Below are 14,974 nucleotides of genomic sequence, written 5' to 3' on the forward strand. Positions count from 1 at the left end.
TAAGCACTACCAGACCATTGAAAACAGACATTCAGAGAAACATCAACAGATTACATACCACTGACATTAACATAGCTGGAGACTCAGTGGGATGCCCAGAATGTGGATACGGTTTCCCACAAGAGACAGTAACTGGAACACAGCAAAAATTGACAGTTCGGAGTTTGTTGTTCTTAAACATTTAGGAACAAACAATCCCAGCATGGTGAATAGAAGAAAAGCTGCATATAGACAGGGATGACTTTACCAACGCTGAATAAACAGTCAGTCAGTCATATAACTGTTTACTTTAGAATATAAAAGATAACAAGACAAAATATTCTTAGGTGGTAATTTTAACCTAACCTAATGCACCCGATGGGAAGCTGAATTTGAAAGTAAAATTGGCCAGGGTATAAAATGGGCAGCTGATCTGATCCAGTCAGTTTCCCGTTGGCTGGGTTAGGTTAAAATTACTCTGTCACTGTGCAGCAAAAAAAATGGCTTCACCAGATTTCATTATAGCATATAGTGTTGCAGCATTCACTACTGTACATAGAAGTACAGTAAAAGTAAACAGTGCAAAAGCAGAGCTTCTTGCATAGCTCCCAACTTTGTGGAGAAGGCAAAATCTGATGCAGAACAAATCACCTCACTCAAGGTACTTGATTGAATGATTATCACTGTAGTATGATAACACCATTCAAGCCTGATTCCAGATTCCCAGTAAGGTGATCAAGCTTGGAAAGCAGATTATAGTGTTGTACATGACAATAGGCGCAGAGATGTACAGCAACTTAAAATTATTTGATAATCCCACTTCCCACACAAACCTTCCTTATGATGGCCATGTAAGAGATTACTGATTTACCACCAGCTGCACAGGTGGATAAAGTCTTTTTCCACTCCAAGGAGGCAATTCTATATACTGATTTAGCTATTTTGATGCAGGAATTCACAAAATTTAACAAAATTAACATTACATTTAAATCTAAATGTAAAAGTTGATGGGAATAGCATCTGACTCGATACCGACACCAACTCATAAAAGGAATTGCAAATGTCATTTGTTTCAGTTTCCTTATACCACAAACTATTTAAAAGCATCAAACGGAGGATACTTACATTCTAGCTCGATGGGCTGCATTTAAACTGTGGTCACAGATGAAAGGGCAGCATTGGAACACGCTCATAACACTAATTGTTGGATTTTTAAAAAGTTTACTGAAAGAATGCTGAACCACTGTTTTGTTCCACTTTATGATATATTGCATTACAATTTTATCAGATATAATTCTTACTGTATGATGTACTAGGGTTATTCCGTCTCAAAAAGATTAACTAAATAACTATTGAATGATGTTACCAACTAACTCTGCGCATAATGAGGAGTTCTCAATTTAATTGCAAACAGGTGCATAACTTGAATGACAACCGAATGGTGAACGAAGAGAGTCAAAAATAAATTTGTGACGTTTCAATACACTTTTAATTAAGGGCATGTCGGATCTGTACACTAAACAAATGGCATTGGAGCACTAAATGTAGGAATCGGAATATGATGGCCAGCCCATAAAGCATTTTGGATAGAGCTCAAAACATTGATCATTCATGTTTTATATGAGTGGGACACATACAGGATTTATAATCCCAGAATTCCCTGGAACAGCACGATCTGTGACGTATAAATTATGCACTTCCGTGCGTCAATCTTCCCGTTGCGAGCTTACACTGAATTTCCTGGAAGAGTTATTTGAATATGCCGCAGCGAACATAATTGCAAATTAAGGGACTCAGAAGTGTGCAGGCAATGGCTTAGCCCATTTGCATCAATAAGCTAATTAAGCAGATTAATATTGGCATGACCTGAATGATAGAATCCTTTCACTATGCTGAACTCGATCACTTACAGTAAAATTGTTTGCATTTTTGACACATTCAGCTGCTGTATTCAGTTTCCAGGAACATTCAAAGTTAGGGATTTTTTAATCATTTATTTAGAAGATGCTATTAGTAATTTAAGTTACCCAAAAATTCTCAGGGGGCAAAATTCATTAGCGACCATTTTGGGACGTTAACATCGCCTGGGCGCTAACTTTAGTGCCGGCAGCTGTGAAATTCAGTTCTAACGTCCCAAGAGGGAGGTGGAGCACTAATTCAAGCACGCCACTTCCTTCTTAGAGCGCTAACCCCGAATATCTGTAGCGTTACACACTGGGCCACGTAGCGCTGCCGCATGGAAGGGCTCTTCCCCTCATTAAAGGGGAGGCCCAAGCCCACAACTCTGCGGGGCCCTACCTGGACCACCGGGGAGCAGGGTGCCATGCCAGCAGCCCGGCACTCAAGGGGAGTGCTGGGCTGCCAGGTCGCAGCACGGACCCTGCGTTCAAAGACGCAACAGGCCGCGGCAAGTAAGTCGGCCAATTTTTTTCCCCCCCTGCCCGCCACCTCCCCTTTAGTTAGTGTCCCACAATCCTCCTGCTGCTCCGTTCCCGCCCCCTGAATCGGTCGCCATCATCGCCTGGCGCAGATTCAGGGGGCGTGCGGCAATTTTGCAGGCGGGGCGAAAACGGAGCACTGCGCACGCCTGTGCAGCGGCGCTACCGGTTACCGCCACTGCACAACTCCTGCTGAATTTAGTGGGAGTCGTTAGCGGCGCCGCGCCTGGTTGTTTGTGCCCCATTAGCGCCCCCCGGAGGCGTTTAGGTACCCAATTTCTAGCCCTCAGACTTTAAAAACCCTAATTTTCATCAATGGAATGTGCAAGGCACTTCAGTGCCCCACACCATGCACACAACATATATTAAAGCTAACACACAATTAAGTCTTTTCATGGGTTTTAGCTCAGAATTTAAATATATCAAGAAAGAGCAGAGATTTTGTTTTATTGTATTTAAATTATTTTGAACACAAATTTAAACACGTTTGCAGATCAAGTAAATTGATGTACATAAGAACATAAGAAATAGGAGCAGGAGTAGGCCATACGGCCCCTCGGGCCTGCTCCGCCATTCAATAGGATCATGGCTGATCTGAATCTAGACTCACGTCCAATTCCCTGCCCTCTCCCCGTAACCCCTAATTCCCTTATCTGCTAGGACAATGTCTATCTCCATTTTAAATTTATTTAATGTTGCAGCTTCCACAGCTCTCTGGGGTGGCAAATTCCATAGATTTACTACCCTCTAAGTGAAGAAGTTTCTCCTCATCTGAGTTTTGAAAGGGCAGCCCCTTATTCTAAGATTATGCCCCCTAGTTCTAGTCTCACCCATCAGTGGAAACATCCTCACCGCATCCACCCGATCAAGCCCCCTCACAATCTTATATGTTTCGATAAGATCGCCTCTCATTCTTCTGAACTCCAATGAGTAGAGGCCCAACCTACTCAACCTTTCCTCATACGTCAACCCCCTCATCTCTGGAATCAACTGAGTGAACCTTCTCTGAACCGCCTCGAGAGCAAGTATATCTTTTCTTAAATATGGAAACCAAAACTGCACACAGTATTCCAGGTGTGGCCTCACCAGTACCCTGTGTAACTGAAGCAAGACTTCCCTGTTAATGATTTAGCACTTACCTCGCTAGCCCTATTTCAGAATGAACACAGTGATAACTTATTTCTGATGGTGAAATATCAAAGCCTATTTTTATTATATATACATAAAAGTCCATTCACATGATTGCAGACTGCAGAGATGAAGCCTCGCAGCTTTTATGGTCCTCCCAGGCTGAGGATCATGTGAGAGTCATAAATCATGTAGATACCAGGTGACCCAGGGCCCACTTGAGCCATTATTTTTCAGTCTAAGCGGCAACGGCGAGAAAACGAGCGTAAATCGATGAAACTCGCGGTCGCCAACTCACTTGAATGGGGCTGAGCTATGACAATGAACTTTTCATGGTTTTGGCGAAGATATCAGTGGAGTGCCGCACAAGTCCCAGGAAATCATGGTGCAGCGGGTATAATGACTGGCAAATGAACACAATGCCATAGTTGCACCTCCAGGGAATTCTTGGTGGAGGCGAGACAAGGAAGCAAACTTTTCAAGGCCCTGCACATGTAATAAACGTACTACCCAAAAATGAGGAGGAATTTGATTTATATGTCTTAGCCTCTGATTTGTCTCTTGGCATTCCATCTATAAAGAGATGTAGTTAGGATGTATAAAATAAACCATAATATTTTCTGGGAGACATTTAAGATGTACTTTAACTGTTGCTCCAGATGAAAAACATGACTGAGATTCTCCAGTAACACAAATTAGGTTATGAATGCTTTCAGTGATAAATAACGTTTTCAAAACACACCCTACTACAGCTGGGTTTCATTTTTGAATATTGTAATCATCCCCCCCCCGCCCCTCCACTCTTCCCCCCGCCCGCCCCCAAGTATACAGACGACTTGATCATCGAACCACATTTGCAAAACAAAAACTCTTCTGGAATAAGACGACTAAAATATAAAATGATTCAATCTTTATTCAAAATAAATACAAGTGAAGATGAAGACAAAGTTGCATGATTACACAGATCAGACGAACAATCCATCTTTGTATTTTTACTTACATCTTTTGTCAAACTAACCTTTATTCACACAAGAGGCTATGACCAGATTAAAGGATCTGCAAAACTCAGAAGTCGACAGAATAAATTCAGTGATCTGTGGTTATATTATTCATTCCTGTTTTCAATTGTGAACATGATGGCAGGTGTTTCATTTGATAATTATTTTCTTTGTTAAAAAATTCTCTGAATTAACATTGGAATTTATTTAGTAATGGAAAACATTTCTATTCAATTAAAAATCTTATTTTTGTTAACACAGAAAAACCACTTACTGAACAGTTCATAGCTAATGAAATTGCAGAACTAGTCAACGTGGATGTGTTTAAACCAACCTGCTGTTTATTTGTTCATGTTTAGTCACCAAAGCTTCTCAAGCTTTAAAATGTCGATAGCATGGATTTGAAATTCGATTCAGAAGTCCCACTATCTGTGCATTTCGAAACATTTTCTTACCAAAAACCTGAAGTGTTTCTCAAATGACACATCTATACAAGTTTTAAAACATCACAGTGCTTTTGTTAAATGTCTCACATAAGAGATTTACTTCAATGGGGACCCTGCAGATGTCCCACATGTGTACCTTTAATGTTAGGCATATAGTGGCGAGGTGTGAGAAAACAGTGCAGTTTCTAATTATCTCATATAATAAAATGTTTAACTTCTCTGCTAATAAAACTTTCTTTATAATAACAAACATATGTTTCGTATCAACATGACTATAATCTCAACCCAGTCAAGTGTTGGTTCTATTCCTTTGAAAGATAATTTTGGATATTCAAGTGGAAAATAATGAAATTATTTCTCTCTATATATTTTTCCCCAAACATTTTTCTTGTGTTATATTATTACTTGCTGCCACCTGCCATCATATTTTCTTCTTCATCTGGAAAGGCAGGACAGTCTTCCCCTACAAGCTTCTCCTTAGATCCAGTAAACTTCACCCATGCTTTGCTTGTATATTCCTACAGGACAGAACTGGTGTTTATAACTGCATCTCCCTTCAGATAATTACTATGCCTCCAAAAAACGCTTCATTAAGGAAGAACCCACCCATGAAAGGGATCAATTTTGACCATGATTTGAGGCTTGTGAAAAGAAGTTAGGATTCAACAGCGAGAGCTACGAGACTTCCAAACGTGCATTATTTAAATTTACCACACATTCACAACATGGAAATGGAACTTATCCGGGAGGCTAGTGAGCTCAGACGGAATAGTCCACATGCAAAAATATTTGACTGGTATTTCCACCCGAGCTTTCTCTAGAGCTTGCAGTTGGTCATTTCACAGCACATTCAGCGGAAGCGATAGCAAGCTGATGGGAAGTGAGTGCAAAATTAATGGTGAATGACAATAAACTGATGGGGGACTCAGAGCAAACTGATGGGCAGTGAGTACCAACTGATAGGGAGTGAGTGCAAGCAGAGGAGGGGCAGGATGAGGAGGAGAGTGACCTTCCTACATGACAATGGAGCAGCGCTACTGCTGTTGGAGAAGCCAAGAATCCTAATGAAATGGTTCCTCCAGAGCCAGCAATACCTCGGTCCGCACACAGCTGAAAGCGGCAACAGCACCGAGAGTAGCCTAACTATAATAAAAGCAATATAAGTGGAGTGTGAGCATCTCCAAAAAAATCACCTAAATAGCAGAACTGACAGAGTCATGGAGAATATAATGTAACTTGGAAGGCTAAGTATATGAGACAATTACAAAAAATAAAGTATATAATTAAAGAGAATGAGAGAAAGTCAACAGCTTGTTAAGAGGAATATCTCTATCACGAAATATTTACCTGTTCAACTTTACTGTATTGGTGCTTTGGTGCCTTCACTATAAGTACTTCCATGAAAAATAGTTGGCACATACTATGCACAGTAGTTGCAATAGTTAATGATGAAATAGCTGCAAAAAATATGGAAAACAGAATTACATGTCAAGAATATACTATATTTAGTTTATTATACTGATAACTTGTATAAAATTTATTCAGACTCAAAAATGCTTCAATAGAAGATTTACAAATTGATAATGTTAGAGATAATTTTCATATTTACCATCATCTTGAAACAACTGTACTCAATCACTACATCATGCAGAAGGGTGCTCATAAGCCTGAATACCATTGTGCTTTCTACCAAAAAAAATTCAGTTGAAACATCAGGAAAGGATTCAAACTATCAACATATTCTTCCATCAACTTGCCCAAACATTATCAAATCATAATCACATTTTATGATCTTGCATTTCAGACTACTAACTGATTGCATTAGCAGACATATTTAAGGATTAATTGGAAAAGGTATTAGAACTTAGGCAAAGCTATTAAACATAAAAGCAAATATGAAGAGTCATCATTGATTTTTAATTAGAAAATGTAAGACACATTTACATTGACAAACATATACTAATGAAAAATATGAGAGTCAAATTCTACATCCAAATGATTTTCTACACCATTTCCAAAAGGTTGGTTCACCAATTTTTGACTGATATCTTTTAATATTAATGATTATGTTCATAACAATGTGAAAATGCATTGAACAAAATTAGACAACAAAATCATTGCCTTACTCAAAAACATTTTTTTGGCTTTGGCATCACAAAAACAAGAATATTTAAATAATTATATCCTTTAAATTATTACATACCAGTTTAACAGGCAGAAATTGTTCATAAAACTGAACATTGATTAACAGACAAAGATGACACAGTATAACACCAACTTTAGACTTACTATGGTTGGTTGTATGAAAATTGTGCCACTTTATTTTTGTTTTTCTGAGAAACTCTCATTTTTTTCTTTTACCTGTCCAGGCATTTTTTAATTAACTCACCAAGCATTTACTCTAAGCATGATTCACCCTTTTTTTTTATCACAGAGAGGCAAAGTGCGTGCCACAATGACCCTGAACAATCATGTAATCAATTTTAAAAATATTCACAAGTGCCTTTTAGGCACTGTGGACGGATAATAATATGCAACTCCACTAATGCTCAAAGGATAGATCCGTGAGAATAAAATGAAATTAGGGAAAATGTGATGTTATTGGAGCGCTGTTCACATCTAGACCAGGGATTGGGATAAGGACGAAGTTAATTGCATTTCCAGATGACAAACCACTCACCTCGGAACTGAATGGCTCTTTATGAAAGCTATCAGTAATAAACTGTAAATCTCGGCTATGATTGCAAATAAAGGTCATGCCCCTTGTGCTGCTGATGTCCCCTGTCTTATTATATTCCCCGGATCCTTTTCAGTCCTTAAGGTGCCTAAGCTCAAAAAAGCAATCAATACTGAAAATACTTTTTCCCTTTTTTTTTTCCCTGTGACACCCATCCCTGTACCTTGATAATCATAAATGTCTCATCTGCAAAACAACAGGAATTTCGATGCTTGGGAGAAAATCCCTGCAGTGAGGTTTAACCCTCAAATGCCAAGCTGCTAAAAGATTCTGTTAAAAGCAGTTTCATGGCTAAATTAAAATGCACAGCTCATGTGCCCCATGCCACGTTCAGCTGATTTAAAAGACGTATTCAGCCCTTCAATCTCAACTGCATAACACACTTGGAATAAAGAGACACCAATACTGTATTCAACATGCATTTTGTCCAGCAAGTTACAGAATAAGTTACAGGTAGTTTCATCGTAATGTAATTTTATTATGCTGTAAATCTGGTGGGCTTTTGGGGTCTTACAGCTCATGATTGATGTGTTGTCTTCTTCTGGTACCACAGCAACAAGCAACTTAGTAATGGGCCTTCCCACAACCGCTTCTTACAGACTACTGCTATAAATTATTTGAGAACCGTCCAACATTGTGCCTGTGATGAATTTTGGCAGGATAGTTATAAAAACTTCATACATCAAAAGAGAGGGGCTAGCAATGAAATAAGAGTGGGGGCAGGTGGGGGGGGGGGATCGACATGGCAATCACAGGTGTGCAGAAGGTTGCAAATGTCCAGCTGGCTGGAAAACACTTAACATTTGTGAATCACAGCAACACATTTCTGTTTGATTTTTTTCCCTTTGATATCCCCCCCCCAGCCTACTGACAATAATGAAGCTTTCTCAAAATTATCATGTAAATCAAAGTGATTTGCAAGATGCAATTTGTAGATCTAACAATTGATTACAAATTCTGTTGCAGCTCTTTTTCTGCTCCTACCCCCACAAATCAAAGGTTAATTACTTATTTGGATAGTGGATTATTATTTAAATTAGAGGGGTTTGTGTTACTACATATACTAATGGAAAAATAAATGTGAGTGTCTACAGCATTATTTAATAGTTACAAATCATAGGATGTAACAACAGTTTTTTTTCCCCTTCCTAGTTTTAAAACTGTACATCCAAATCAATGTAATATCACTGCACAGACCAAAAGTGTTTTCAAAAAATAATCTTTCCATTAACCAAACAATTTTGTGCTTGACTTTGTGATTCCTAGGTTGAAATTATTTTTTAACAGAGGTTGCTATCCTCTTCATAATAGACCCTTCTGTAATAGCTAATGAAGGTAATGAAATATGACATGCAGTTTGGCCCCTGACCATGGAATGCTCCCCACTCCCTCAGTATCTTGAACAAAGCCAAAACAGATGTAGCTACTTTGTGGTTTAGCGCTGACGTATGCTACTAGGCCAGGTCATTAAGTTCCCAGATATTAAAATCTGCACAGTGCAAATGTGCAACGCTCTGATTTAACAAGAGACTCTCCCAAACGTTTCTCAATACAGAGGAAAATCAAGTTAATGACATGTCATGGCCGAATCAAGAGGCCTATAATGACGCACAATTCCAAGGGTTTGTTATTAACACAGCTGCATTGGTAGTCTCAAAATGGCTTGAACATGTGCTGCATCAACATTAAAAGATACCATTAAGACATGATATAGGTACTCCATTGATAACATGCCAGGCTCATGATAATGAAAAAAACAACACAAGGCACTATGTTATAGTACCTTTAAATTTCATTCAGTGTTGCAACCCATATATACTTTTGTGCACTGGAATAAAAAGGTTCTAAATCTTTAATGTTACACGCTGTGTTCCAGTTTAACACTTCCGAAAGGGGGAAAAAAAACATAACATGCTTCTAATCACTGTATACACAGTATTGCTCATGCACCTATGTAGATTTCTGCATGCACTTGTTCTTTTGCAATGTACATGACACATCTCATAAATAAATTATGATAAGACATTGCATGGTAAACCATCAATTTACATTTTGCTAATTTAAACAATACCCTGAACTGCAAATGGATACTTGCTGAAAGAATTTAATGCTGCACTGTGGATGACCACAAAGCAGGATATAAAACAGATAGAAGAGTGTGAGACATATAAATTATTTCATGTTTCTGTCACCTCCTCAGCTCCTGGAGCACAAGGCCACATTAAATTTATTCTTTCAAGTGCTTTTTGGGCCCTAGAAAGGCCAGCTATGAAATAATCAATCTATTAAATAAATCACTCCATGTGTTAGTGATTGACATTATTGCAAGAACATTAGAAAAAATCAGGATTTATTCTTTTTTGAAACTGTTTATAGCTAAAGAGATGATTTACTGATCCTAAAATGATGCATTATGAATGAAACCATAAACAGGTTGAAAGGCGCAGTGTAGTATGTGCAAGCATTTTTTAAGTTGCTCTGATACACATTTCTGCAACAAAAAGACAATGGTACCAGTGAAGTATTAGCTAAATGACTACTAAGGTAATATGCCAACATTACCCCTTCCCCATTTGCAGTTTTTTTTTAATGTTTCATTTTAATTGTGGTCACTTATGACTCTTAATTTAAATGTACGTTAGTCTGCAGCAACAAACGTTGTACAAATATGATATTGAAATTTCCACCAGGCCTAGAACAGCAGAAAGCTTTTCAGTCAGTTTGAATGTTGCTACTGTGTTATTAGAAACGTAAGCACTAACCCAAATTACAGATTTTACTGTTTGAATAGATTGTATTAATCATAACCACACTGAACATCATGTACCCTGTGGCTGTTGTGGTAGTTTTAGTTTCCTCCCCAATATTCAGCAAGCAACAGTATTTTAAGTTTATATTTTATGAATATTTCATTATTGTTGAAGGTGATTCAGGAACTTTGTTATCAAACCAGATGCTAAATGTTGATTCTTTTTCACAAATTCACATCCAATGGAAAAAAGTTAGACTGATTTAACACGATTTGACTGTTCGATGCAGTAAAATTAAAAGTAATCGCATTCATTAATTTTAGATTTTTCAGACTGTTTTCACATTATTGGACACAGTAAATAAAAAAGGGATTGCTTTTTGCTACGAGTGCTGTCTGAGGCTATTGCAGCATCTCAGCTGTAATAATGTGAGCCCGAGCCCCCACAACAGGCCTCAGTTCTCCAGAATTAACCATCATTTTTGGCTGCTCAAATGTCAGTCTCATATCATTCGTAAAATGTACAGAAGGTTCAGGTTACATTTCAAAACCGAGATTTTCTTTCACATCTTTCTGCCATTTCTACCGTTAGATTTTCTTTACTGAATTTGATACGCATTTTGAATCATCCTTTGCCTGAATAATTTCAACCTAATTTTACAGTGAAAAAAAATGTGTGTTTTCCTTCGGACATTTCTGATGTATTTGGTTATGGTTTATTTTTGGATTTGGCATTCAGATTAGAATGTACTAATCACATAACATTGCTGTGGAAGATGTAAAAATATGTAAATATATTTTCTCAACGCCGAGAGCATTAATGCCCATGCTATCAAAATATTAATTTTGTGATATATGGCCGACAAAATGTTCAAACACAGAACATAACAGTTCAGCACATGAAGGGTAAGACAACATTTTTGTGGACTGTGATCTTGAAGCATACATATTTGATGTATATTTGTATCCAACGGCCATCCTTTCCAATTTTGGCTGTGCACTAATATTAAACGAAAGCAGCCGGAAATGTGACAGCCGATATATAAAAAAAAAGATATTTATTCTGTACTGATGTTGGTACTTTTGCACGTTTAAGCTGTGGTTTACTGCATTTTTGAGTAGAAAATTGCTTGGTATTTAATGCCTCTGACCTATAACCTGCACAGTACACAATCCTGCATCCATACTAATACGAGAGTACATGATATTCAGGGAAGATATTCCTTGTGAGCTTTACAAAAAAAAGTAAAGCGTATACAAATCTTTAATAGTTCCACATCAAAATGGAAACCTAGCTAATAGTGTAATCCATAGCTGGATATTACAAACAGGCACAGCAGATAAATAACACAACAAAATGCTGGCATTAAAAATGAGCTCTTCGAGTGCAGAAGATTTGAATCAGTGCTACCTAAGGTTGCATTATATGTATTTAAACTCTATGATAAATCTATTATCACATATAATCTAATTTCTAAAATGTCTAACCTATTGCTTTACATTTGCAAGCAAAACAATGATTCAGGGAAGTCAGAACACACTTTTATAACAAGGTCAGTATACACCATTATTAGCTACTAGCACCCGCCAGTGAGCACGTTAATATGCATGTAACACGGAGCCATATTTAAAAAAAAACATGTTACAAGCTTATTCATTTAAAGGAAATACATTTTTGTTATTAACCATATATATAATATATATGTGTGTGTGTGTGTGTGTATTCATTGCTTCTGCACACTATTTCTATTTTGCATAATAGCTAACAAGAGTAGGAAAAAAGGTTTAGAAATCAAATCATGAAAACGGCCCTAAGGGTGGCACAAACTATTTCTAATTGTTTGCTTATTGACACCAATTTATCACGGGGCACTTACTGAATAAAGGTTTCTGCAATACATGACACTTCGTTATGTCAGTTTTTACCTCATGTTACAGCCCACATTCGAAAGAAGTGCTGAAAACTCTCAGACCAGAAATGAGCAGCCTATTAAGATTTGAAAAGCTGTCATCCAAACTGAAAAGACTTGCGTCAAGCCACAGAGGATATATTTTAACTGCCTGTCCACAAAACTTTAATAATGCTGTCTTGCTCTAATGTGTGCGAGAAAGACAATTTTACTTCTTCTATTAACCTGAAGTGATTACAATGACTTGATGGTGTTGCCTTATTTCATGGAATATTAAGTTCAAATTCTGCTCGCTGTAAGAACGATAAAAGTAACTAGTTACTATATGCCCCCTAAAATAGCCCCAAGTGACACAAATATTTTATTCTCCTTGCAAGTATGGTGTAATCTAGGCCTAGCCAAGGAATGGGTTTTGTCAGATTAGCTTTAATAAATTAGGAGCAGTACGTCTGGTTACTGCGTATTTTCATATCAGATACAATGTCTAATTCTTTGTTTGGCAATCCGCATATGAATGGAAAGGAGCTGTAAATTTCTTGCATCATAATAAGGCTTTACTTCAAATGAAAAGGATATATTAGCAAGGTGGACCACTAGTGTCGTCACTGCTTAGTTCATACCTAGTTTACAGTACCATAAGCTCCTGGTGTAATATATTTGCATTTTATTGGTGGTGTTTTTTGTGAACTATACTTAAATGCCATTTTTCATAGAAGTCATCATTACCTATAATAAATAAACAAAATGACACTTTGTGTTATTTATCATATGAAAGAATGAGGCTTCCATATGTACAAGCAAGGCCATATTATTTTGGCGATCATATGCATATTAAACTGATGATTCAATATTTTCTAATCCTTTACAAAGCTGGCTTGTTTTAGGGACCAAATAGCCTCTCAATGTCTACCGTAAAATGACTAAGTTCTTTGCATGAAATGTTGTCCTGGACTCAACTACTGTTACATTTCTGAAACAGCCTTGAACTAACCAATTTCATCATTCTCACTTTTTATTTGAAAAATATCAAAATTCACAACACAAAAAAAAGCAGTGCGTTTTAAGCAAACACATTGTAAGCAATAGACAGGCTGTATAGCAGCCTACATTCCACCAGTTGTGCTTTATGTTGGCCAAAATAATTCATAGACTGTATTTCAATTACTAAACAAAATGAATTGGCAAAAAATTAAGGACAGAATCTAACAAATATAAGATTAATATAGAATTATGAAAACGACTGAAATACACAATGAAAGAGATAGAGTGAGTGGTGGAATTCTTTGATGTCTGGATTCCAATTATACCCCTGACTGAGTTCAAAGAAAAAATGAATAAGGTATATTTTAGAAGGCACTATATGCATCTTTGGTCTCAGCACTAGCCCCTTTTTACCCTCATTCCTTTATGATACCCGGTGATGGCATTTCATCTTCCAAATTCTCATATTTGATTCACTGGTTGACAAAAAAAACACAAATGCTTTATCAGCTCTCATATTCCCCTCACAGACCATTCACTAGACCCATGAAAAAAATAATGGGATGAATGAGACTACCATATACAAGCTTCATAATTTTCACACTAATTCAAACAAGTGCAACAAATGTGAGCCATTAAATACAATGCAATCTATTGCATCGACCAGGAAAACCCTTGCAGCTTCAGTCACTAAAGTGAAGCATATATTTACACTAAAATCTAAAAATATACCTTTACTAAAAATTTATTTTTCTATTAATAGCGCACATTACATTAATATATAATCAAACCGAACTAGGAAATTACTATTTGGTGAAATAATATGCAGAACCTCAAAAAATTAAACGATGCACCACAAAATACCCATTTTATAAATATGTAATGGTGCAGCATAATGCACATTAAAGATTTCAACAGAAATATTTTACCTATTAATATATCAATTACATTTTAATTTTTATACTTTATAATTCTGTCAAAAATTATTTCTTAAATTTATTTTAATTCAAAATATAAATTAGCATGCAACATCAAATCTAAAGTGAATCTGGAGTTGACAGATAATGAGCCAATCATCTTTAAGCTGCAAAGATGCTATGTTGTACCTTTTTTTGGGGTTAAAATTCATTAAAGGCATTCATTTATTTTTGTCAGTTGATGACCAGCATATCGCACATTTTAGTAAAAGCAAAAATTGCGAATATTCTCAAATAGTATAGTTGCATTATAGCCATTTAATCCTGTAAGGAACAAATGCCAATGCCTCCATTTTGTAGGTTGCTTCTCTATTTCAAATTAAATAAAGGAAACATATTATTTTATGTTCATTATTTAAAAATAGTGTCTCGCTTAACATTCATTAAGATCTGACTTAATGTTTATAAAAATATGATGATAAATATAGTAAAACTTTAATCAAATAGTAAGGAAATTTATCAGATTGGCTTTTAACACAAAAGGATGATCACAGCAGCCAAGTTTAGTAAGCAATAGAAGTAGAAATAGCCCTACAAAATAGATAACAAGGGCATGCTTTTTACCTCAGAACTAAAGCATGGCATGCTAAAGCAAGTAATGAAATTATTGCTCGCTGAATAGGACAATTCC

At 36.7% G+C, this 14,974-nt stretch overlaps 1 long non-coding RNA gene across 1 annotated transcript in view; it reads right to left on the reverse strand.

Annotated features, from left to right (window-relative positions):
* Window positions 1-4,447: 4,447 nt before the first annotated feature.
* The window catches only part of LOC147116642 (uncharacterized), a 125,760-nt gene continuing 115,233 nt past the window's right edge, over window positions 4,448-14,974 (reverse strand). Inside the window, exons 4-6 of the long non-coding RNA XR_015078848.1 lie at window positions 6,599-6,675; window positions 6,337-6,446; window positions 4,448-5,507 (exon numbers count right to left, since the gene is read on the reverse strand). This is a non-coding gene — a long non-coding RNA (uncharacterized LOC147116642). The remainder of the gene's footprint in view (window positions 5,508-6,336; window positions 6,447-6,598; window positions 6,676-14,974) is intronic.

The sequence above is a fragment of the Somniosus microcephalus genome, chromosome 6 (assembly GCF_052327205.1).
Source record: "Somniosus microcephalus isolate GS21.2 chromosome 6, FLI_Smic_1.0, whole genome shotgun sequence".
Lineage (NCBI taxonomy): Eukaryota > Metazoa > Chordata > Chondrichthyes > Squaliformes > Somniosidae > Somniosus > Somniosus microcephalus.